The 24291-nt window shown below is 30.5% G+C and overlaps 1 long non-coding RNA gene across 1 annotated transcript; it reads right to left on the reverse strand.

The window, feature by feature from the left end:
* Window positions 1-9630: 9630 nt before the first annotated feature.
* On the reverse strand, window positions 9631-23854 carry LOC138184218 (uncharacterized). Its single transcript, XR_011174288.1, has 3 exons — window positions 22883-23854; window positions 22588-22765; window positions 9631-9824 (listed from the first exon to the last, which is right to left on the reverse strand). It is a non-coding gene; the product is annotated as an uncharacterized LOC138184218 (long non-coding RNA).
* Window positions 23855-24291: the final 437 nt, after the last annotated feature.

Here is a 24291-nt window from a genome sequence, read left to right on the forward strand (position 1 = left end):
ATTCATTTCAGGTGAATATAATTATGATAATCGTAATCTCAACTTTCAGAAGAAATTTTAGAAAGTTTCGTGTATAATGTACATGTGGCATTTATAAAAAATTGCTATGTTATGTGTTCAAACATTTTCGTGTGCCAGCCGTACGCAGTATAAATATGAGTATGATACATCATGAACTCCTGAAAAAAGGTTATAACAAATAATAAATATAAGTTAACGAATAGAGAGTCAAACGGTAGTATCACGTATGAATATTTTTTATTGTAACGTTTAGTACATATATGAATTTCCAGCTTGGTTTCAAATTTTGTTAATATAATCACAATAAAATCGTATTTCATTGCAGTACTAATGACATTTCCCAAAGTTTCGTAGAAGGCATACAAAATATTTATAAAAATCCTCTATAGTAAGTATTCGAGAACTTTCATGACCCGTTGTATTTTAATCAGCGAAGACTGATGTGTAGCATCTACAAAATGATCTTTTGATCCCTTGATCCCTGATCAATGCTAAGATCTTGTGAGAGTTGAGTATATTGTATTAATTAGTGCTAATTACACGAATTAAGCTCGAACGTCGGTCCGTATGTACCGATCTGTTTGTAACGCAACGGTAATTGTCATCGTCCCCATCGTATCAGCCCCCAATTTATGATCGACATCGACGTTTGAAGTGACCACAGAGACCTTCCTCGACCCCTTCTCTAAATCGGCCCTACATACTCATTAGCGTGATTTTTCAGTAACCGGAGATCATCCTCGATTAATTTACGCTGATTTCGCACGCTGTTGCCTTTTCTGTTTCTCTCTTCCTCTTGCTCTCCCTCTCTCTCTCTCTCTCTCCCTCGTGCATCATGCTTATCCAATTATTCGCCGAGAAACAATGTATTTCAAACAACGATCTTTAACCTTTGTTAACGGGCCTCATCGGCTTACCGGCGGCCGTAAATTTTCGAACTGAAATATTTCGCTCGGGAATAATCCTCAAATGTGACAAACGCGGATCGGGCGCCGCGCTGGTTAGTTTATAGTTTACAGGGAAAAATTGCAGCAAGTGCGATCTCTCGTTGAAGAATTTGTCGCGTTTTCAAATTTTTAAGATGGTTTACACCACAGAGATTTTATTTCATAACGATAGAAAGATTCTCTTTCTGGACCGTCTTGCATCATAGTTTGCCTATCATTAATATCTCTTTCTTACAATTTTATCACGTTTCGTCGAATAAAATAAGGAGATAATTTATGATTTATAAAATTGGCGCGCAACATTTCATTTTATATTATAAAACCTGTTAAAGTGTCACGCAAAAATTTTTACTAACGACAGTAATTTGTAATTTGTGAAATTTGATAAGAATCTTAATTCGATTATGCCCTAGAGTTTTAAAATGCTGTGTGATATATTCGTATGCAATATGTAAATAACTGATGATTGATATTGAAGATTATGAGTTCCGCATATGTACACATGCACAGTAAGTCATTCTGAAAAGTACTGGTGCCACCAAATCATTGATCCTGAACGATTCATATCTTTTTATAATACAAAATACAAAATTCTTAGCAATGAGAATGCTCGTTAACTGACTTTCATTGATTAGAAATTTCAAATTTGTATTGTAAAAAAATATCAGTTGTTCAAATTAAAGATATGAATAGGTACTCTGACTCGCTGTATACATATATGTATTTATTATATATTTTATATATTATATATTTATTAGATATTTTTAATTCTGAAACCTTAAAGCCATAGGCATAGCTACTCATTGCAAGCTCGATTATTTAATTTTGAGGCATGTGACTATATTTTGTTCTATATTGTATCATATTGTATCTGATCGTGTTCTCATAGTAATTAATTTCCTATTCTTTTCTATCCTACAGATATAGTAATGTTATGATAAATACGCAGATATTTCAAATTATTTTTTCAAAATTTTACGATACCTAAATTAATCTGAATTTTCTATATGTTGATTTACGATTATTTCCATTTTCTACAATTAACTTACTATTAAAGATTATGGAAGTCAAGTTTCATCTATCAAGTTATTTTACATAGTGAAATTAATGATGTCTACTCGGATAGAATCTATTAGATTCATTCACTCAGTATTCTTTAGTTACTAGCAGCACATCAAGGTATCAATTATTTTCTCCGATTTCTGAGTGACCAGAGATTCCGAAAATCAGTTCTTTCCGTTGATTGGTAAGATAACACTGGTCAATCTTGTGTAACTCAATATTTTTCCGGAAAAGCTGCAGCCTGTGAAAACATATTCTTTCGTCCCTTGATTATGCTCATATAACGAACAAGTACTGAGCTGTAACTACCTACTATAATTCGAAACTCTTGACACATCTATCCTTTTACTATTTTCTTAATTTTAATTCTAATAATTTGTTTTTCATTATTTACAAATTCTTTCCTGTATTAATACAATCAATCTTGACTGTGCATTTATATTATGTGACAGAAAGTCACGTGATTTACTACATTAATATGTACATGCATATGTACATTAATATGTACATAATACAATGCATACAATTATTTCGACGTATTTTTGTGTAAAATCAATTGTATACACATATACAAACAATCGCATGTGAGTAATATAATATGACAAAATTCAAGCCTAAATGTGAATTATTTCATATTTATTTTAAAAAGCGTGTAATAAGTTATGACTAATATTCTAAATCAATCTATTCGGAAGTATTTCAAAAATCAAATAAGTAATAAAACGGAGTGTAATAAATTAACATTTACGACGTTATGATAAGTCAACCTATTAAGAATATTTTGAAAATTATATAAGTAATAAAAGATGGAAAATCGGACAATTAAGAGATCAATCGGACAATTAATAATAATAGTAAATATCGTAATTAGTAAAATGTTGATATATGTACCAGACTTATTTCTGATAATGTGATAGTTCTCTCTCTCTCTCTCTCTCTCTCTCTCTCTCTCTCTCTCTCTTTATATATATATGATATATAGTTCTCTATTTCTTTTAATTGTCGAAATTAGTAATTTGTTAAAATAAATATTAAAACTCAATATATCTATATACTAGCTTAAAATTATGGAGAAAAGTAAGCATACCCTCAAATCTACTTCGAGCAGTTCCACTTGGCCCTTCATTTGGCTGCATGGCCCAATTATCTGCAAGTAAAATGTTTGATTATGCCACGATTTACAAAATATTTTAAGAACGTACATAAATAAATTTTTTAATAATAACTTTTTCAAAGAATATTGTCAAGACATAATCGTGTTTCATCGTCATTTTCCTTGTTAAAGAATTCTTAATTTCCTTGTTAATAATTGTTAAAGAATTTATTACGTGTGAAAAAAAGGATGCGTATACGTTTGATTATAACAGAAACTTGTAAGTATTATTTCAAACCCTCTATCGAATTTGTCGATGTGTAGAAAATTTGAGACTCGTCCCAGAAACGTGAACGTTAAATAAATTTCGCAAAAGAAGCCTAATATTACGTCCAGTATAGACGATGTGGCGTTGGAACACGAAATATGTGTTAGACAGCAATTAAATTGCAAGGAACGACATATCGTTCCATGAGAATGGCTCATATTACGTATGTTTTTCAGCTTATAAATAATCTGATTTGAGTAGACTCGTGGTACTTCGAAAGACTACGTTACTGTTAAATAAAATATACGATGCAAACAAAATACAAATTTTAAATGAAATTATTTAATAAATATAATATCTATCGCAAATAAAATTGTTGTTTGATTGGCATCGCAATAATTATTCATGTGCTATATAAAAAAATAATAAGACTTTCATTTTCATTTTTTACTGATTTATGAAGGATCAATGTCGTATTAAAGCAGAATTTTAATTGCAAATTTTTGCCAATAAATTTACATTTTGTTTTCTAACATTATCGTTATGAAAGAGAAAATTCCAAGAACTTGTTAAATGTTTTTTTCACCATTATTCCTTCCTTCGCATATATACTATAATTTTCTAAATTCTGGAAAAATGTTTAACACTATGATGAATTTCATTTTTTAGATTGTTGAAGTCCTTTTTCTCTGATTTATTACTTCACTTAATATCTTTCGATAAATTACAAAGCGTTGTTTTACTATTTAATCGTTAGTAGATTAATAAAAAATATTTTATATGCATAGTTTGAATTGACAATTATTAATAAAGAAAATGAAATTAATATTTACGAAGCGCCGATATCCATAACGTTGGCAAAAGGGTCGTAAGTCAAATTAGAGGATCACCTTCCTTCGGGCAATTGTACGTTTTTATAATTGGCTCGATAACTTGTTAATTAAGCTCCGAATTGTTTGCTCAGACGTAAACGAAACACAACGAACGATTCTCATCTTTAAACGCGCAGGACGTCAAATTAAGGAACACCCGCGAGGTGACCAATCGATAAGGAAATAAATTACTAACTTCTTCAACTACCATAAATATTGAAAAGGAATACGATCAAATCGTACACGAACAACGCAGCGTACAAAAGTATTCTGGGACTTGTAAATATTTTTTATAAATGTATTTTATAAATAAAATGAAATTTCATTAAAATTGTAATGAGACAAGCTACTATGATTACTCGAATCCGTTGGCAACAATCACACGCCTCGCCAATAAATACAAGGTGTTAAGAAAAGAGTGCGAGACTTTAAGGGCTTATTGTATTGACTAAGAGGAACAAAAGATGTCCAATTAACCTACCTTAAATCATCTACGAACATTCGATGTCGTAAAGCTTGTTCCTTGAACGAGTTTCTTCGTTGAACGTAAACAAAAAGATTTGTTTAAGAGAAGAACTCAGTTGTCAACACAAACGACCTAAGATACGTAGATATGAGTTTTGCGTTGCAGTAGAAGGAAAACACGTCGAACATTTACTATAAGAAAGAACGATTTTACTTAGTTTGCATGTATGAAGTAACCTCTATCCATATTAGTAACAATTTTTTGCTAATAACCTTAAGCTAACGTACTTCTGACTCCATCTCTTTGTTTACGTTCGACGAAGAAACTCATTCATAACAAAATCGAAACTTCGTGAATGTTAATAATCGATTTTACGTCCAAAGGATTGATTGTAAGGCCTATGTTGATTCGACTTTTGTTTGCTCTTCTTGGTGAATACTACGAATTTTTAAATTCTTAGATTCTTCTTTGTTGAAAATGACAACGTGAGTTCGGCTCGCCATCTATATGCAGATGCGTTAGTTATAAGAAATAGTAACTAGAGGATGATCCTAGTTACAATCGATAGATTTGATCGATAGGCTTAAGATGCCTTTTTGTTTTTATCCCTAGTTTCTGTAAGCACGTGCAATAAAGGTTTTTTTGGCTCAGAACGGTGTGATAGATTTATCCATTCAATAAAATAATAACTATTCTGATCTTACCTCTGAGTATAGAAATAACAACATTTTTTTTAACACCTTATATAAACAACGAATAGAAAGCCACCCAAATAGTCTAGCACTCGGTTTATATAGTACATCTATCTTGAAAAGACTACGTAAAAACAATTCAAATGATTCAACTATCATTAATCGTTAAATAGTTTCACTTATCCAACAGTTACTTATATCTGCTCGTAAACGAGATATTTGAAGGTACGAACCAATGGAAAATTACCTATATGCTGTTATTTACAATACACCAAACCAATTTGCGGAATGTTTTTTGCAAACGAAATGTAAATCTTAATTAGAACGATAAGAAAAAGAAAAAGCTATTATGATTACGTTGATAAAGTTTGAAAGAAATACGAAAGTATACGTAGAAATTAAAGGATATTTAGTGTATGGTAAGTATGCGTATATTACTCACTGGAACCATTTATATCTTTAAGATGGCTATTCTAATTCTGCTGCATTCTGATTTCATTAAATATACAGGGTGGTTGGTAACTGGTGGTACAAGCGGAAAGGGGGTGATTCTACGCGAAAAAAGAAGTCGAAAATATAGAACAAAAATATTTTTTTAATTTTTTTTTAATTTTTTTTTTTTTTTTTTAGTTTTTCCATCGAGACAACGATCTACAGTGAGATCCGTTATGACGTACCGCACGCGTACCGAGCGAAAATTCAAAGTCGATTTTCTCGAAAACAAAGCCTCAAACGAAAAATTTTTATTCTATATTTTCGACTTCTTTTTTCGCGTAGAATCACCCCCTTTCCGCTTGTACCATCAGTTACCAACCACCCTGTATATTAGTGTTTGCAATAAATATCTTATAACTTCTAAATACATTATCAGATTGCTTCCAAATTTTGTCAGTATAACCATAATAGTTCTATTTCATTACAGTTTAGCCGAATTTTTAAATCTTTTATATAATACACATAATATATATGTACATAGAAGATTTTGACAGCAAGTATTCAAATACTTTCGCAAGTCATTATAAATAACATACAACAGATTATTTAACATAACTAGCGTGTCTGCATATTACATTGAAATAATTATTTGAAGCTATAAAGAACTTCAAATCTGTTCGTTCATATGTAAAAGATACTATCGATTAACGTACTTTTGACGATATTATATATGTTTTCTGTAACATGACCTAATCAAACTTGATCTTAAATGTAGATAACACGTAACGTAAAAAATCCACATTTCTTATAACAATACAGTGAACGAGTTGTGAAATAGTAAATAGGAATGTCTTTTACGTTCACGTAGTTGTATGTATTTATTGTTACTCTTTGACGAAGGGATTACATAAAAATTTGCAACAATATTACATTTAAAACTACATGTTCTAAAAACAATAGAAATATACTTGTTCTCTAAGTCAAGGTAAAGTAACTCATCTAGCAGTTGAGCGATAATAGATAATAGATAATAGCGATAATAATAGTGCGATCTACTTGAAAACAGACTATTTAACTTGTTATTAATCGTATACATTGATAACTCGATGGTCGCAGTTTTCTATGAAAATATAACTTGCATTCATTAAAAGAAAAGAAGCTTATTTAACTAATATTAATATCCCCAGTTTTAATTATCATAATTTAGTAGCGTGTATATCATCTTATTTCTGCCAGTTATTTTGTTGCTTATTTTATTGGTTGTTATTGTAATGTTCCCTGGCTACCATAGAGTTATTCGAATCATCTTTCTGTTATTGATATTTTCTCTTGCTAGACCTAAAGTACACGATATTTCCTTACTCTTGTTATTACATTAATGATTAATGGTGTTTAATAATCTACAACAAGTCATGTTATTTTGTACAAAGCTCAAGGTGGAATTTTAAAATGTCGAAGTTTCGCTGATTCAAGTAACTTTACCTTCTATCTATTTTCAGATTGCTTAGCTTACTATATTAAAATAACGTAAAAATTTCACTTCTCCTTTAGGTAGTTTTTAATCATGCACTCGTTTCAACTTAAAGGAAGGTCCAATATCAATGTTCGATCCGTAATACAAGTTAACAATAGTGAACCGATATGCACTGAAAATTGCAAAATGTCACGAGATAAAGTATTTATCATCGGTGGATCTAAATCATTATCCATAATTCGAAACTTTAATACAGAAATATATTGAATACATTGAGAAACCTGCCAAGAATAGCACCGAAAGTGAAATTTGGGATAATGATTAAATTTAATAAACTCTTTTTGTTAGGTATAATGTAGAATAAATTACTTAATGATCTCCAAAACAATATAGAATCTTTTCTACGATTTTGCAAACCTTTTTATATAGAAGGTGATTATGTAACTTAAAAATATAAACATAGTGAAAATATATGTATAAACAATGTTGATAAGAAAACTTAAGAAAGTTAATAATGAATTGAAGAAAGTAAATGAAAAAGAAAGCGACTTTCTGGAAATGTCGGATCGGTGGATTCGCTCTCTTTTGGAATTCAAGGTTTCGATTTCTGGATATAAAAGGTTTAATGCAATATATTTATATACACACGTGTGTAGCGCAGAAACAAACACGCGCAAATAACAAAATAATACTGCATGTTCATAGCACACATTTTCGTGCTTTTCCGGAGAATGCTGCTGAATTCCAGTTACATAAGAGTACTGACAACAGTACGTTTAACCACGTGATTATATAAACGTCATCAAGCCTGCGCTTGACAGATTATGTCTTGTCGACGACATCCCCTATCGTCGCATTGGCGAGTCATAAAAACGGCCCTTTCGTTCACTAAACAATGGTGATATAGAACATCGAAACCGGGAAGGAGGATGGGAAAGCAAAACACTCTTCCGGCGGAAATATTTTGCGCAAGTTATTTCTTGCGCGCGCCTCTTTATCAAACATTTTCTGCCTCATACGTGCGTCCCAAATTAAGCGATACAACATGTATTATCGTAGAATTTCTGTCGGATAGACCAATATAATTTCATAGAAAAAAATTTGTTTTGTACGAGTTTATTAAGTTCATTGTTAGCTCAAAATAACTCTTTGTCAAGCATTTTCTGCCTCATACGTGCGTCCCAAATTAAGCGATACAACATGTATATCGTAGGATTTCTGTCGGATAGACCAATATAATTTCATAGAAAAAAGTTTGTTTTGTACGAGTTTATTAAGTTCACTGTTAGCTCAAAATAACTCTTTTTACAAAAAAAGTTTTATTAAAAAATGTGATTGCATATTAAATATATTAAGGTATGTATTTGCTATATTATTAATCTTTGACAAATTTTCTTTCGATAGAAATTCTTATTATCCATTATGAAACATTTTGTCAGGGACATTAAGTTACTGTCATTTGTTAGAAAAAGAAGTGTATGTTTTATTTGAAAAAGTTGTATTAAGAAAAGCAATTACAAAGATTGTCAGTCATTAAATGTAGCTATACGACATAAATATTTACTTTTTTTATATCACCTTTTTCTTTTTCTTCCTTCCTCGGATTCTTCTTCGTCGCAATGTACTGATAAATAATTTTTTGTTGATTTTTTTGTTAGTTTATGATTAGAAAACAGATTACGGACTATGAGAAAACGAAAAAAGCTTGTTAGGTAAAAAAGTGTGAGACTTTTACGAATAGCTGATAAATTCACGAAATCTTGCGGTTAATATTAACACCACTGTAGTTTAATATTTTCAATATTTCCATATATTGTGACGTATGTTATATAATTTTGAAAAGCGCTTACGTACGGTCATGTGTACACACGCATGAAAGAACACATATTTATCTCCAAAATCAAATAAAAAGACAATTTTGATACTGACAATCAGAAGAGGATCATAAGTGAAATTTCCTATTTTTACAGGGAAACAACTTTAAAATTTAGTATATTTCCTTGTAAAAATAGGAAAATTGACTCATGACCTTTTCTCTCTTCCAACCTTCATATATTAACTTAGAATTAATATTCTTGAAAACATATTATTATATATGATCATTCGTTCTTATTGAGAAAATAAACATTAATATGATTTGTTAATGCAAACATTAATATAATTTGTTAAGTAAATATAAGGAAGATAATTTGAGTCGTCTAATTAATACACGTATTAAAAATAAACTGTCAAAAAGTCGTTGCGTTACTATGCTGTCGTAATTGTAGAAGATTGAATTTACTCAACCTAAATACTCAATTTATTATATTTATGGTAGAATTATATTTGTACAAACATACAAGAGTGTCAGGTGCCAATGAAGGGTCGTTAGAATCTTTTCATACAACGCACCACTTCGTCCGCTTTTGAACATCTGTATCCTCGAGTTTCCGAACCTATTGTAGTATTCACAAGCCAGCAGTTATAGTGTGCGGATCTTTACATTGTTAGGTCACTGTCGAAAGAGTATTAGGCATTATCGATATACTTATCACTCATAAACGAAAATAGCACAAAAGTTGTTGTAGTTCTAAAAATTTTCTTAATAAACACTCTGCAGTTAATTTATAGAAATATTCAATTCTGGCATAACTTTACAATATAAATAGTATAATTTATAACAAGAACTCTAAGTAATAATTATAAATGATAGATAAGAAAATTACTAACGATGTTCAATTTTGCTAGCATACGTGTGTGGTTGTTTTAAAGATGCAGGTTTAAGTAATAATTATAAATAATAGATAATAAAATTATCAAAATATTTGACATATAATATAAATATTTTAGACAATAAAGTTTTCAAAATATTAAATATCTTACAAAATAATAATACTTTATAAATGAATAATCCTAGTTATATTTTGTTTAGCATATTAATAATTATTACGATTTACACGTATTCTGATCTAGTCATATTTCAAACATAAATTGCACGATATCGGAAACAAGTTTCACGTGATGCTGCAGCAAGAATTTCGACATTTTCAATGAAGGAACAAATTCCTCAACGTAATATCTAGGTAGAACCTAATAAGGTCTTGCATACACGTGCAAACACATAGGCATATGCATACAATGTAATGCAACGTAATCAACAGAACCGATCAAGCTGTTACGTGTACAAGTCATGCGTATTTCTATGATATAATACGGTCAATCTATTTGGCTATTATAAAATCATCGTAACTTCTGTACATGATCACTGCACCGGCTTGTGGTTCACGTTAACACGATTACATAATAAATTCTTTGATTAACTTAAAATATATCGCGGTTTCCAATGAGATTTCTCTGGTTTTCAAGTACGGATTCTCCGATTTTCTCATTCACGGAAAGAGGCTTGTTTCTAGTAATTATCATAATCATTATACATTCGATTAATAATTACGTAAACTACGCATTTCAATTAGTGAAACAATTAGTCTAGGAATATCAATGATAACCGGTTGACGAGAATTTACGTTTTGTCAGAAAATGGTCTCGCGACGGTCATGCAGGAATGTTCGAAGGATTCACAGCGCTGTTGTTACTCGTGTTAGACTCTACAGGTCGCGCTCACTCTTATTGAAACAACGATGCAAGAATCTTCAGTAAGAACAACTGTATCGTATTTACGATCCGGCAATGTCAAGGCGACTAACTTATTTCCTTATCAATGCGCCATTACGTAATGAACTCGAAGCACGGTGCACCGATAGTGCGACTCGCTTTCAGTGTCCCCTATGTGCTTGACCTATGACGTAAAACTTGCAGGAATTGGCACATGCAAGGCCGTTTTAAATATTTGCGAAGCTTCCTTCACGGCAATTGGACTTCGTTTATCTTTCGAACCGTTTTACACACGCGACACAAGAATCGACTTCCGCGAGAACGCACGATCGATCACCATTCCAACGGAATGCATTGTTTTTACGATCGTTTCTTCCTTCTTGTCATTGTATGACTCGCTTTTTCGACGCTGTTGCACAAGTTTACGATATCTTGCGACAAGAAGTTGCAAATCAATGTATACATTTTGTAATATATATATGTACGTATAATACGTACAAGTATTTATATAAGCGAGAATATTTGTTTCAGTAGGAAATCACAGGGAAGAAACGTAATAAGTCTTTCATAAAAAACAGCAATTTGAAAATTCCAATCAAGTACACGACAAAATGATGTTTCTATTTGATTTTGGGATTAAATATGTACGTATCTGTGTCACACTCTGAACATTCAAAAAATAGTAATAAGATTAGTTACGCACATTAATATTAATTTTGCTAGATTAATCTAATAATTAAATTAATCTGTTATTATTTATTGCAAGACATTGTAAGACATTTTTATTTGTTACTTAACATTGAATTTATCACCTATTTCCAAGAGCCATACGTATTCTGATCTATTAGATTATATTCTTTTTCAACTATTTTATATTAAAATACTTGTTCTTAGCTACCGAGGGATATAAAAATCAGAAAATTGACGAAAATAGATTTATTATCTTTCTCGCGCGATCTTTATATGAAGGTGACCAAGAAAGCACAATAAATACATTTTTGTTCATTTTATTTTAATATCGCTTCATGACTAAAAGCAGATATTTTGATATAAAACAGCTAAGAACGAAAAGATCCTGTTGCGTCCACAGATGTAATTAAGTAAGCTTTGTAGAAACCAAATATACACTACAAAACTATCCTAAAATTTTTAATTCTCATACAGATACAACTTATACGATAGAACAGGACAAAATTTGATTAGAAGCATGTAAAGTGGAATAGTTAAACTTATAGAAATTATTGTTACAATTTTATTTTATGGTGTTAATGATCAATGAGTTCACACTGTTACGCTAGTTCTATAGTTATGCAACGAAAATAAACTAGTTTTCTACTAGTTTTATTTCAGTGAATAACATAAAAACTGGAAGTTGTTGGGTTGTTTTATAGTCATAAGACACAGTATACAGCTATTAGGACAAACAACTTTTTAGCATCCCGGCAAGTAATATTTTTATAATTAAAAACTATGCTTATGGCATATTGAAAGAAATACTTAAAAATATTTAATCATAGACCAATAAAACGATAACATGGAATTAATCGAACGTAGTGAATTTTGCAACTGCTCTTCCGTAAAAAATGGAAAGTGTAATTTAGTATTTTGTTATTGCTTCGAAAATTATCTTACAATACGTAAATGCGATATGTTATGTTCTTCGTTAAAATATTCACAAGTTATGTTGGATTAACATTTGGCAATTATTGACTCGCAGTGTGATATAGAAACGACTTCATCTACCTGAAAATCAATTGGTACTTCAAAATCTATAGTCAAGATACAATCTTATGTATTGGGTTTAAACATAATCACAACTTTTAAAAGTATCATGTTTTCCCACATAAAGTTAACTCGTTGGCATAGCAATTTTTTCACATTCCTATATAAGATTATATTCCTAGACTATAATCACTAAACCACAATCCTATATTAAACATACCTGTATGTACTATTTTTCCATTTCCGAGAAAATTCTGGGACAAGCTGCAGGCGATAGACGATAAAACATCAAACAAAAAGAGACACTGAGTCACCCAGCTACGGTTAAACTACAGCACTTTGGATACTGAAATACGAACTCATTACAAGAAATAGAAAACGGCAATGTAATAAACGTAACATGTAGGAATGTATACAGAAATCAGAGCAAATCACATTCAGAAATAAGAAATAAACAGAAATAATAATAATAATAACCGAGAAACAAATATGCGAAATGGCGAACTTCATAAAGAAAACCATAAAACCGAGAGCTTCCTGCTTGGATATATAAAGGAATCAAAGAACGCATATAGAAGATATACATACAGAGATCTTTATATCATATTACATACTTTACATACTACATACTTTATATCATATTATATACAGGGTGGTTGGTAACTGGTGGTACAAGCGGAAAGGGGGTGATTCTGCGCGAATAAAGAAAATATAGAATAAAAATTTTTTTTAATTCTTTTTTTTTAATTTTTCCATCGAGACAATAATCTACAGTGAGATCCGTTATAACGAGACGTGATAAAGTGCACGCGTACCGAGCGGAAATTCAAAATCGATTTTCTCGAAAACAAAGCCTCAAACGAAAAATTTTTATTATATATTTTAGACTTCTTTTTTCGCGTAGAATCACCCCCTTTCCGCTTGTACCACCAGTTACCAATCACCCTGTATAAAGGAACCAAAGAACACGTATAGAAGATATACATACAGAAATCTACATACCTTATATCATATTATATATATTAATGAATTAAAATTTAATTTAAAGCTATAAACTAAGGTAGAAATAAAATGTATCAAGCGTACACATACGTGAACAAATTGTAATAGGTATAAGACACGATACATAAACAAACAAAAATACAAAAAAGATAATTATCTTTCTTCAACACAGATTAAAATATTAATATTTTCCTCTGTAAAAAATATTTATATTCTTCGACATCCTTTTTCTAAGTTCGTAGTTTTTGTTTAGGGTTCCGTTATTAGAGAAGTGCACAAATTTAAGAATATCAGACCCACACTAGACTCTGTTGTAGTAATGTCACACATTTTTCAGACGAATGCGTATCAAATACATTTTTATTTAAATTCATAAATATTATCCAATCATTACATACATCAAGATCGATCACACGAAGATGAAAATTATCTGATAAGTTTATATTCAAATATAAATTTCAGTAATTGATTAAATTATTCAAAATATCGTCATAAGATATAAATTAAATTAATATAAAGATCGGAATACAAACATGATGAAGCAAATGAAACGAACTGATAAATATCAAACAATTTTTCTTTGTTCTTCCTTGAAATATAAGATTGTTCTTGTTTAAAAATCAGACTAATTGGTGCGTTTGATGTTCAACTAAAAATAGCACGTAGTATTTTCCAAAGCTACATAATAATTCTCTTCAATGTCAAATGAATATATAACATGTAGAATGATAAAATAAATGAACTATCGAACACGTTATAAATTTTTCGTACAACTAAATATAATTATTATCCAATTATCTTCGTGTATTTGAAGATCGTTCAAATAAGAATTCGTTTGATACATTATGGAAGGAATATCGGTCAGCAGTACAAAATCGTAAGAATTCAAAGCGAATGTAGATACCTACGTATCGACTACGGTGAGCCATATCGTAGAGAAAGTGAAGCCGGTAGTGAATGCAACATGCGTTGAGACGTGACTCGGCCAATGGTTTTGGAATTTAACTTGATATTCTAAGCCGCGGGATGCAAATAATTATCAAACATAAAATGATGTTACGCTAGCCAACTGGACTCGCGTCTCTGCAATCACCGACCGGTATTATATTTCCTTGCAGGAGAAATGCTATTTGCATTTCAAATGCTTTGACCTTTTCGAATCTATGTACTGTAGCAATTTCTGCTTAGCTGGATTCGCCGTTGGCGATCTTGACTGGGTCATACTGCTGTCGAAACATGCACACCGGGTCAAAACATTCCAGAATTCTTGTGGCGGATCGACGCTTCGTATAGTGTATGGACAGCACGTGTGCTGTTGGTTCTTAAGGTGTTGCTTTTAGAATTTACCATTTAGCGCTTTTATGCTTCATATTTAACCCTCCTACATTGCCTTCCTTATTTTTAACCAAATCCCATTTTTGTATCATTAGAAAATTTCTTTAGTTTCAGGAAAATAAAGAAAAATATTTATCGATATGTGATTTTCACGCTAAAGATTTTCTTAAAACATAGTATAGCGAAAACGAGATTGAAATGAAAAGATTCGAAAATTGCATTAAAGTTAAACTACTTCGTTTGAGAATTAAATAAGCAAATCCTTTTAGATGACCTAACGTATGTTTGCTTCATTCTTGGAAATCAAAATTTAAATTATTTATTTTTTTTATGATTCGTGCTTCTTCTATTCAAATAATAGACAATTTCTTCTTTTGGATATTTATTGATATTTAGTCATAAGAACAGCCTTGCTCTTAATTGAATTATTCTTGCCCCTTTCTTTCAGATTAATCCTCTGCGAAGAATTAATTCATAAAAGTGTTGACTATTATACTGTTTTATTTTTCTTCGATTTTAGTTTCGATATGTATTAAAATGTATGTACATTCTTTGAATTATGCAAAAGATAATTTTGACAGTATAATTGTATACTATTGATTCTCATGATTGAAAGTAATGTAGATGAGAAATATTGGAGAATATATTATTTCTTTGCATTCGAACTGAAGGAGGAATTGCAAAATCTAAGTTCTTGGAATGAGATAAGATTAAGTAACACAGATTGTATAGTAATGATATAAGCTTAAGCAACACATAATTAAGGTGCTAGTGTGAAAGATGTGTCTTCCTATTTAAATTTCATCAACATACAAGCATCTAATGTGGCAATAAAGCCGCTAAAAATGTAAAAAATACACGTATAACAACATCATAAACTATATTGTAAATGATGTTCAGAATCACGTCTTTCCAGTGCAGTTAATGTACGCAATTTTACGTGATAATATGCAAATATATTATAGTATGGTAAATTACTGCAACTTATCTCTGTTACGGATTTTACGTTTCTATGCTTTATTTTCCCAAAAATTAAATATGTGTGCAAAAAATATATAACTTCCACTCAGAAACTATAATCTTATTATTATAGTATTATAGTATTATATTATAGTTATAGTAGTATAGTATATAGTATTATAGTAATAGTAGTATTATAGTAGTATTATAGTTATTATAAAAACTACGACTATAATAATAGCAAAACTATTTCTTACAATAAAGAAATTGAAAATCATTGTCATATGACAAATATATATTATTCCTTTAAGCATGAATTAATAGTGAAATAAATTATACGTTACCAATTCTTAGAAACATTTTATTAGAATATGTTGGGATACGCATGTTCCTCTAGAATGTGCACGTAACAGTGATTTATAAAATTTTCCGAACGACTCATCTGAATGTTCGGGAAATATAAATCAACGCATATGAGAAATTAGGTCACATTTCCCGAATGTACATGAGAAAATATAAGTGCGTTAAGTATCACTTAATATAACACATCAGGGTAAAAAAGGTCGAGAGGTCTGATTCATATCGTCGAACAACAAGATTTAAATGCAGAAACTAATAAAAACCATGGAAATGTAGTTGTTAATTTTAGGCGACAAATATTACAAATAATTTGTGTGTAACCGTTGATTTTGTTCGAGATTGAGCTTTCATGCAATTCCAAACTTATTCCTATCCTTATTCACAATATTTATAATAAATTATATTTTATACTTGTATTCTTCAATAACTTAAAAAAACTATCTCTTAGTATAGCATAAATTATATGTACTTAAATTTACAATAATTCCTTTTTTCTCCTCTTTCATGTTTTCATAATACAAATCTAAGTAATATTTAATAAAAAAATTGTCCATTTGAATGGACTTATAGAAATATTAAATTATGTGTAGAAGCGTAAATATTTAAATACAATATAATTAATTCTAATTGTTAGTGTAAAAAAGATTAATTTACTAATGACAAACTAACGCGTTTCATTTCCATCAGTTGATTCATTTTCTTGAATTGTTCAGAAACACGATATCTTAATTGCTCTGCATTACAGCATTAATATGAAGTTGCAATTTAATCATTGATCAATAAAGCTGAGAATCAACGAGCAACTATATAAGGTGATATTATGAGGTAAAAGATCAAATTTCCAATCCGACATATAATTGCAAACAACAAGCGATGATGCAACGTTCGTTTGTATACTTGATATTCACTCAATAATGGAAAACAAATTTTTCTACGAACACGAAAATTAAGGAATAAATAATTAAGGAATAATAATTTTTAAGATATTGTTAGATTTTTTAAAGAAATATTTAAGAAATTATTCACAACTTCATTTTTTAACTATATTTATCATTAAATTAAGACAAAACATTTGTCGAGGTAAACACAGCTAGAAATTTGATAAGAAATTTAGAAAAATGAAAATATTTGAAAATCATAAGCTAATTTGCCAGTTTTACACACGATTTGGAAAAATGAAAATCTTCGTACCGTTGAAGAAAGCTCGGGTATTAAATGATTTTCTGTGCAGAATATCACCTCAGGGGCAGATTACTTATTCAAGGTTTAACGAGGAAGCCATCGCCCATGTTGCAGCCTAGCAAGTGTAATCGATGATTCACTCCCCCCTCCCTCCCGATTTGTGCATGGCCTATATTGCGTTACGTAAATACTGCAAGCAAGTTGGGATCTATAGATCGTTTCGTGAGTCGTGGCGAATATTGGAAAGAACCCTATGTTTGCCCGCAACATTGTCTTACCAAGGATATATTGTCTCCTGGATTTCAATTTAATGCGGTACATAATACGAACATAGCAAATCTTTCTTTTCTGAACGGTTAATCGAGAACGGTTATAGTAGGAAATACTAACAATTTTATAGCCAAAGGATGGTAACGATATTGACATTTATATTTTTTAGAAAAATATCACAATTAAACCCTTCAATATTAAGAATTTTTATGGTCCTTTATGATTTATTATATAATGAAATGGAAATGTAATAATACGTCCATAACGAATTTATAACAAATTCATTCATCTCGATATGGAACTGCAAAACAAATAATAACGCTATACTTTACAAGAGATATATTATAACGATTAATAATATCTTACAAGAGACAAGGGTTGCTGTTAATGAGTAAATGGTATTTAGTGATTTCTTAAATACTAAATAATTACATTGTTTACGTGTTTTAAGGGAATCTATGAGCAGCGTTATCAACATTATCTACGAACGCGAAAGGAATTTTTAATTGTTTAATATGAATCTGGATAATATAAATATAAATACTTAAAGCAACAGAAAATTCTTTCATCCGTTTAATATTGTCTCCTTACAGGAAATAACAAGGAATTTAAAAAGCAAAGTATTTCTAAAGATAACTGGAGGGTGATCGAATCTCGTTTTGTAAATGTTACGAATTAATTACAATTGCAAATGGAATTAATTGCACGTTGAGTAGTATGGACAGTGTTCTGCGTATCGTATCTACGTGTCGTAAAAAGTAAGAAAGAAGGAAATAGTGATTTTTCTGTAAAGTGTCTTTTCTATAACGGAAACAAGTTCACGCACATTTGAACCAAGAGGGAAGGGTATCTACGGTGGGAAAATGACCGTGCTGTACTCGAGAATTGCTTTGATATGAGGTAATGCGCACCGCAAAACACGCAAGATGTGTTACGTAATGTTTAAAGTGTGTACGAAGTACTGGTGACCGGGTATATCGATATATATTTATTAACAAGCGATCGCGGCTAACAGTTTCCGCTAAGAAAAAACTATTCCTCGCAATTCGCATAATTTGCACCGAACAAGGTAATTTTTTTTTTTTTTTGTTTTTAATGCTTTAAATTGGAAATTATCGCGTCACATTAAAAAGACAAATGGATCTACTCGCTCGAATCTTTCCACGATCCATTAGTATAACGTAATTTGAAAATGACGAAGCAAGAAGAAAACGTTTGAAAATGATGGTTCATACACATAAATATCAATTGCTTCGTAGTACTATGAAATCACTTCTAAGTTTTTCTTTGGAAAGATTGGTATTTTTCTTACATAAGCGGATGTGTTAAAGGTAAGTTCACTACGATTCACTTATTTTCCATTCATTCATTCAAAAATTTGCAGATTCAGAAATGCTATATATGTTTTAAAGAACAATTAAATTAGAAAAAGATGGATAATTTTCAAACTTATTAAAATTCTTCAACTTTTACAATAATTTTAAGAAAGTAAATTTCTTTTACAAAGTTTAATTAAATAAGCATCGAATCCAAAGAATTATGATAGTAATCACTTTATGAAATCATTTATAATACGTAAGAGTAAAAATTATTTCGATTACACAAATGCATTTTTACACAATGAGACTTTATTTGCCTATCAAATAAAAACGTACGGATAAGGTCTAACGTAGAATACAAGTGGCTAATGTGTATGACAAGCATGACAAACATATTTATGATTATGTTTAGGTGCACGGGTGTGTCTACTAGTTTCTTGAAAAGGAAGGTCAGTTGTTCAGTACGCCTGTACAACAAAAGCAAACTGCATACGGTAGTAAACTACTGCTAGTTCCTACTTTCTCTCCTGCAGGCTTCGTCATTAATGAAAGAGCCCTCCCTATTGCTGTGTTAAAAGTGATCGACAGATTAATCTTACCGTCGAAAAATCATGCTAACGAGAAAAGTCACTCGGGAATAAATGTTCGTTCCTTAGATTTAAATTATGTAACTAGTCAATGTGTGTTATAATCGCGGAAGAATAGAAATAACGTTAATTATCCACGTAATGGGTTATTGGTATGTATTAGTAAATAATGAAAAAATCGAATTAGAATTTTTCTAAAACAAAATCTCGCTGTTAAAGTAAATGCAAACAGAACTTCCTCATTTAAGTGGTCTTGAGGAAAGGAGTTAAATCACAGATTGTGTATTTTAAAACATTTATACATATGCTAATACTATTGAACACACATATTTTACGAGTAGAGTTTTATTATTTACACGATTGTCACATTTTTATGTTATTAAGTTGTAAGTAAAGTTTTTGGAAGAAGACATAATAATAGAGAATATGAAAATGACATTTAAATCAGAAATATTGTGTGATTCTTCTCAAGCAAATTTTGATTTCAAAAATTTGAAATAAATTTCACTGTGAGGCTTCTTAAGAAACGAAAGATAATTTCGAAAAAGTATCAAAGTAAATGCAAGTTTATAAATATATTATAAGGAAGATATAAAGAGTTTGCTCTAGTTTGGTTTGATCTATAACGACTGATATAATAAAATAAAAAAATTTAATACAAATCGAAGATTTTCTACGTAACCTTATACTAAGAAAATTTTAACATTCTATGCTTCATCTTATTCTTAATATGTAAGAATTAACATATAAAACGAATTTTTGTTCATGTATTTGCATGATCCACGAAATCTTATATTCTACAGATCTAAATATGTATAACGTACAATAACTTTTATTATTAAATTACTAATTGTGTTTTGATGTATAAAATAACATGCTATCTATCATAGATAAATTTGCTAGCACCTAAACTAAATGTCTGATTAATCTATTAAGAATCAACTCTATGTTAATACAACATTTCCTTTGCTATTTCTTTTTAGTCATTTTGCATGGAATTCATTTTTTAACATTTTCACATGAAATGAAATCAAAGAATTTTCTTATTATTTTTTTTCGGTTCTATCTCTCCCTTTACTTATATTCTACAATTTAAAGAAATTGAGATATTTATAGCGTTATGATGACCTACTTTTCTTAAATTATGAAAACTTTTTTGTGTTTCTAATTTATGTAATATCTATTATGAAGTATACATTATTCTAACAAATTTGGTATACCTTGAACAATATGCAGAGTATTAACAAACTAGTGCAAGTAAAGAATATACAACAAAATTTGTTCATATGACACTTCGTGTTCGAAAAAATCGAGTTTGGAAATTTGTCAAGTATTCTTGAACTTGGCTTATTCCGGACTAAACAAGAGTAAATAATTGATAGAAGGTGATCCTGCGCCTGAAAATAAGACAAAAATGTAGAATAAAGTTTTTTCATAAGATACTTTCTTCCCCAAAAAAAATAAATTTGAAAATTTACTATGTGTATGTACCAGACGAGTTCTTACCAAACATGTTCAAACTCTTCCTGAAAGCGAGCCTGAAACGGAAAAATTTTATTTTACATTTTTGATTCATTTTCACGTGCGGAATAACATTTTGTTAATTATTTGCGCATACCTAGCTGGTAATTAACTAAGTTTAAGTATACTTAACAATTTTTCAAACCCAACTTTCTCGAAAACGAAGCGTCATATGAAAAAATTGTATTCTATATTCTTGATTTGCCTTTTCATGTAAGTTCACCTTCTTTCGCTTTGTACCATTTACATCACAATACACCATTATTCAAACTTTAGTTTAAGACTAATCAACATCCGACTATTCATTTCAAGTTCATCTACCCATTGATATACGATGATCGGTTCACCACCATCAGCTCTCGTTGGGATCAGCGAATCGATCAGAGATTATGACTTAAAGGATTATTGATACGTGCATAAATATTAATATATATAATATGCCTCGGAAGATTGATAAGTTACAATATATCCAAGTAAAAGGTTATTCTACATGCAAAAATAACTTGAAAACAAGAATAAATATCTTGCATTTAACTATCGTTCACAAAAGAATCAAATAAAATTTAGCAAGTATACATAGTACATATCTGCACGTACACTACCGTTCATGAGTCACAGTACATTTAAAATAGTTTTGTAATAAAATTTTCAAATTATATAATACGTATTGTACATGCAATTAATAGGTATTAATTTTATTAATTACAATATTCATTTATACTTATCCTAGATGATAAACAATAAGATTTCCATGACTTGTGATTAGTAGAGTGAATAATTAACTTCCAATAAAGTATTTATTTCAAATTTACAAACATTTATTTTTAACTCAACTTTTTTAAAAACGAACTGGAACGAAAAACTTAATTCTATTTCTTTTTATTTATTCTTGCATGTAAAATAAGGTTCAAGTGCACTCATCATAGGATATGTGTATAGTGCAACAAAATCGAATGGGTGAAAGAACTGCAGCAATCGTGCTGCAATATGCGCTATGCGCCTCGTAGACGATGATATAACGTCGTGTCGCCTCTTATCATCTACGCGTGCACGAAAACACATGCATGATATGTTTTTACTCTCGTGTATGTGTTTCATGCGATCGGCGTGAACTATTTGTTACGCATGCACTCTGCATCATGGTCGGTCAACCTAGCTTATCCTTCTATTACGTATGACACGTATACACATGAACGTACGTGTATGTAAGACCGGAACATGGATATGGCAAATACATACGCGACCGCTACATATTTTGTAGTTGTGTATACAGCGTATAGATATGCTTAATGATATAACAAGGTTTAACGTACACTTATGTACGTATATACACACGTACATTTAATATTTTTATGAATATATGAATATATAAATATATATTATTGTTTACATTAGAAGGTTATCTTACCATTAGTACTATTATCGATGCTATTATTGTATGCCAACGTATTATCGATAAATGTACATTTTTTTATCTAATGTGTCAGATGATTAATACAATTTGTTTGTGTTTCTACGTGTATGTCGAATGGTTTATATAGATTTTATGTTAATTACGCCTGATGTTATATAGTCTTAGGTTTAACCTATAAATGATAATGAATGTAAATTAAATAGATAGGAAACGGAAAGAGCTATAATAAATTTTGTCTCTCAATTATATTGGAAACAAATTTCAGTCACAAATTTAAACAATAACGCACTCAGACTTGTGTCCTCTTCAAGTAACTTTCACCACTTAATTGTATATCTGTCGATTAATTATTTAAAATGTTTTATCTGCATACGATACGTCATTCAAGCCGCTATACACAATGCTTCACGATTGCCATCACAATTTTAATCGTTTAGATTGGATCAACTATATCAACTAGTATTCGAGTTACAATGACATATGTGAAAATCGATATAAATCGACAACTTAAAATCGATCTAGTTGATACAATAAACGACTATATAATAGATTTATTTTCATTTATCTTCATTTTTATTATAATTTTAATATTTCAAAAATAATACTTTTTTACTGACTTGTAAATCGTTAATAATGAGCTTTACGTATTTTATTTAGAAAATAATCTAGAACGATTTTCATATGTTTAAGTTATATACGTCGACGCTAATACTGTCTGCAGAAAATGCACGTTCGTGAAAAATGAGATGTCGCGATGTCCGGTAGCGGGGATAGTCGCATCGCGTTAAACCCGCGTACGCACAAACCAAAATGACGCAAAGTATCAGCTACGGACGATGATTGATGCTTAAAAACATATCGGTGTAGTTAATGTACGATGTTTGTCTTATGTAACACCGCGGTTTTATTTGCTTTTGAATGTTTCGCGTCTGACGAGATACAAGTCGAACAAGCCCGAAATGCGTCGAAATTTCGTTTACGTTTCACCAGTCACATTATCTCGCCGCTGATAATCAATTAATCGATGCATTTACATGTCCTACTTACAGATCTATTGTAGACACTTGTTCGCAGAGTTGCTAGAAACTTACGTGCGAAACTAATCAAATCGAGCTATTACAATATGTATAAAAAAAAACAACTGTATTAAAATTTGAAAATAAGTACATTCTTTTTTATACGTCGGTTATCCACGAATACTTATTGATATTTGCAACGATCTTGCTCAGTGATTGTTTCGCTCGTAAAAGGTATCAAAAATGCTGACTTACCAAATGCTTAAAGTGTTACCGTCGTGGCATTGCACATGTGACAATACTCGATCCGATAAATGACACACTTAAACAGAGGGACACTCACCTTTAATCTATTGGTGAACTATCATCGCGACTTCTGCACTTGATAACTGATGCTGACACTTAATTTTCCGGTAAAAAAGACAGTTGCGGGAAATCGGAGTTTAGAACGCGCGCAAGCACTACGCGACAGCAAACACTAACGTAGTCTCGCAGATTGCCGCCTGGCCGGTAGAGCGCCAGAATTTCGGAATGCTTTAAAAAACTATATTCCTTGAGATGGCGACACCTTCTGACAGAAGCCATAGCTTGGATTGGATCGCGAATCGATATTCTACGCGAATGGAATTATGGGATTGTTATTTTCCCGTTGACTGAAAACGCGCTAAACAAATTTTGCATT

Source organism: Bombus flavifrons, chromosome 1 (assembly GCF_040668555.2).
Source record: "Bombus flavifrons isolate JBK064 chromosome 1, iyBomFlav1_principal, whole genome shotgun sequence".
Taxonomy (NCBI): domain Eukaryota; kingdom Metazoa; phylum Arthropoda; class Insecta; order Hymenoptera; family Apidae; genus Bombus; species Bombus flavifrons.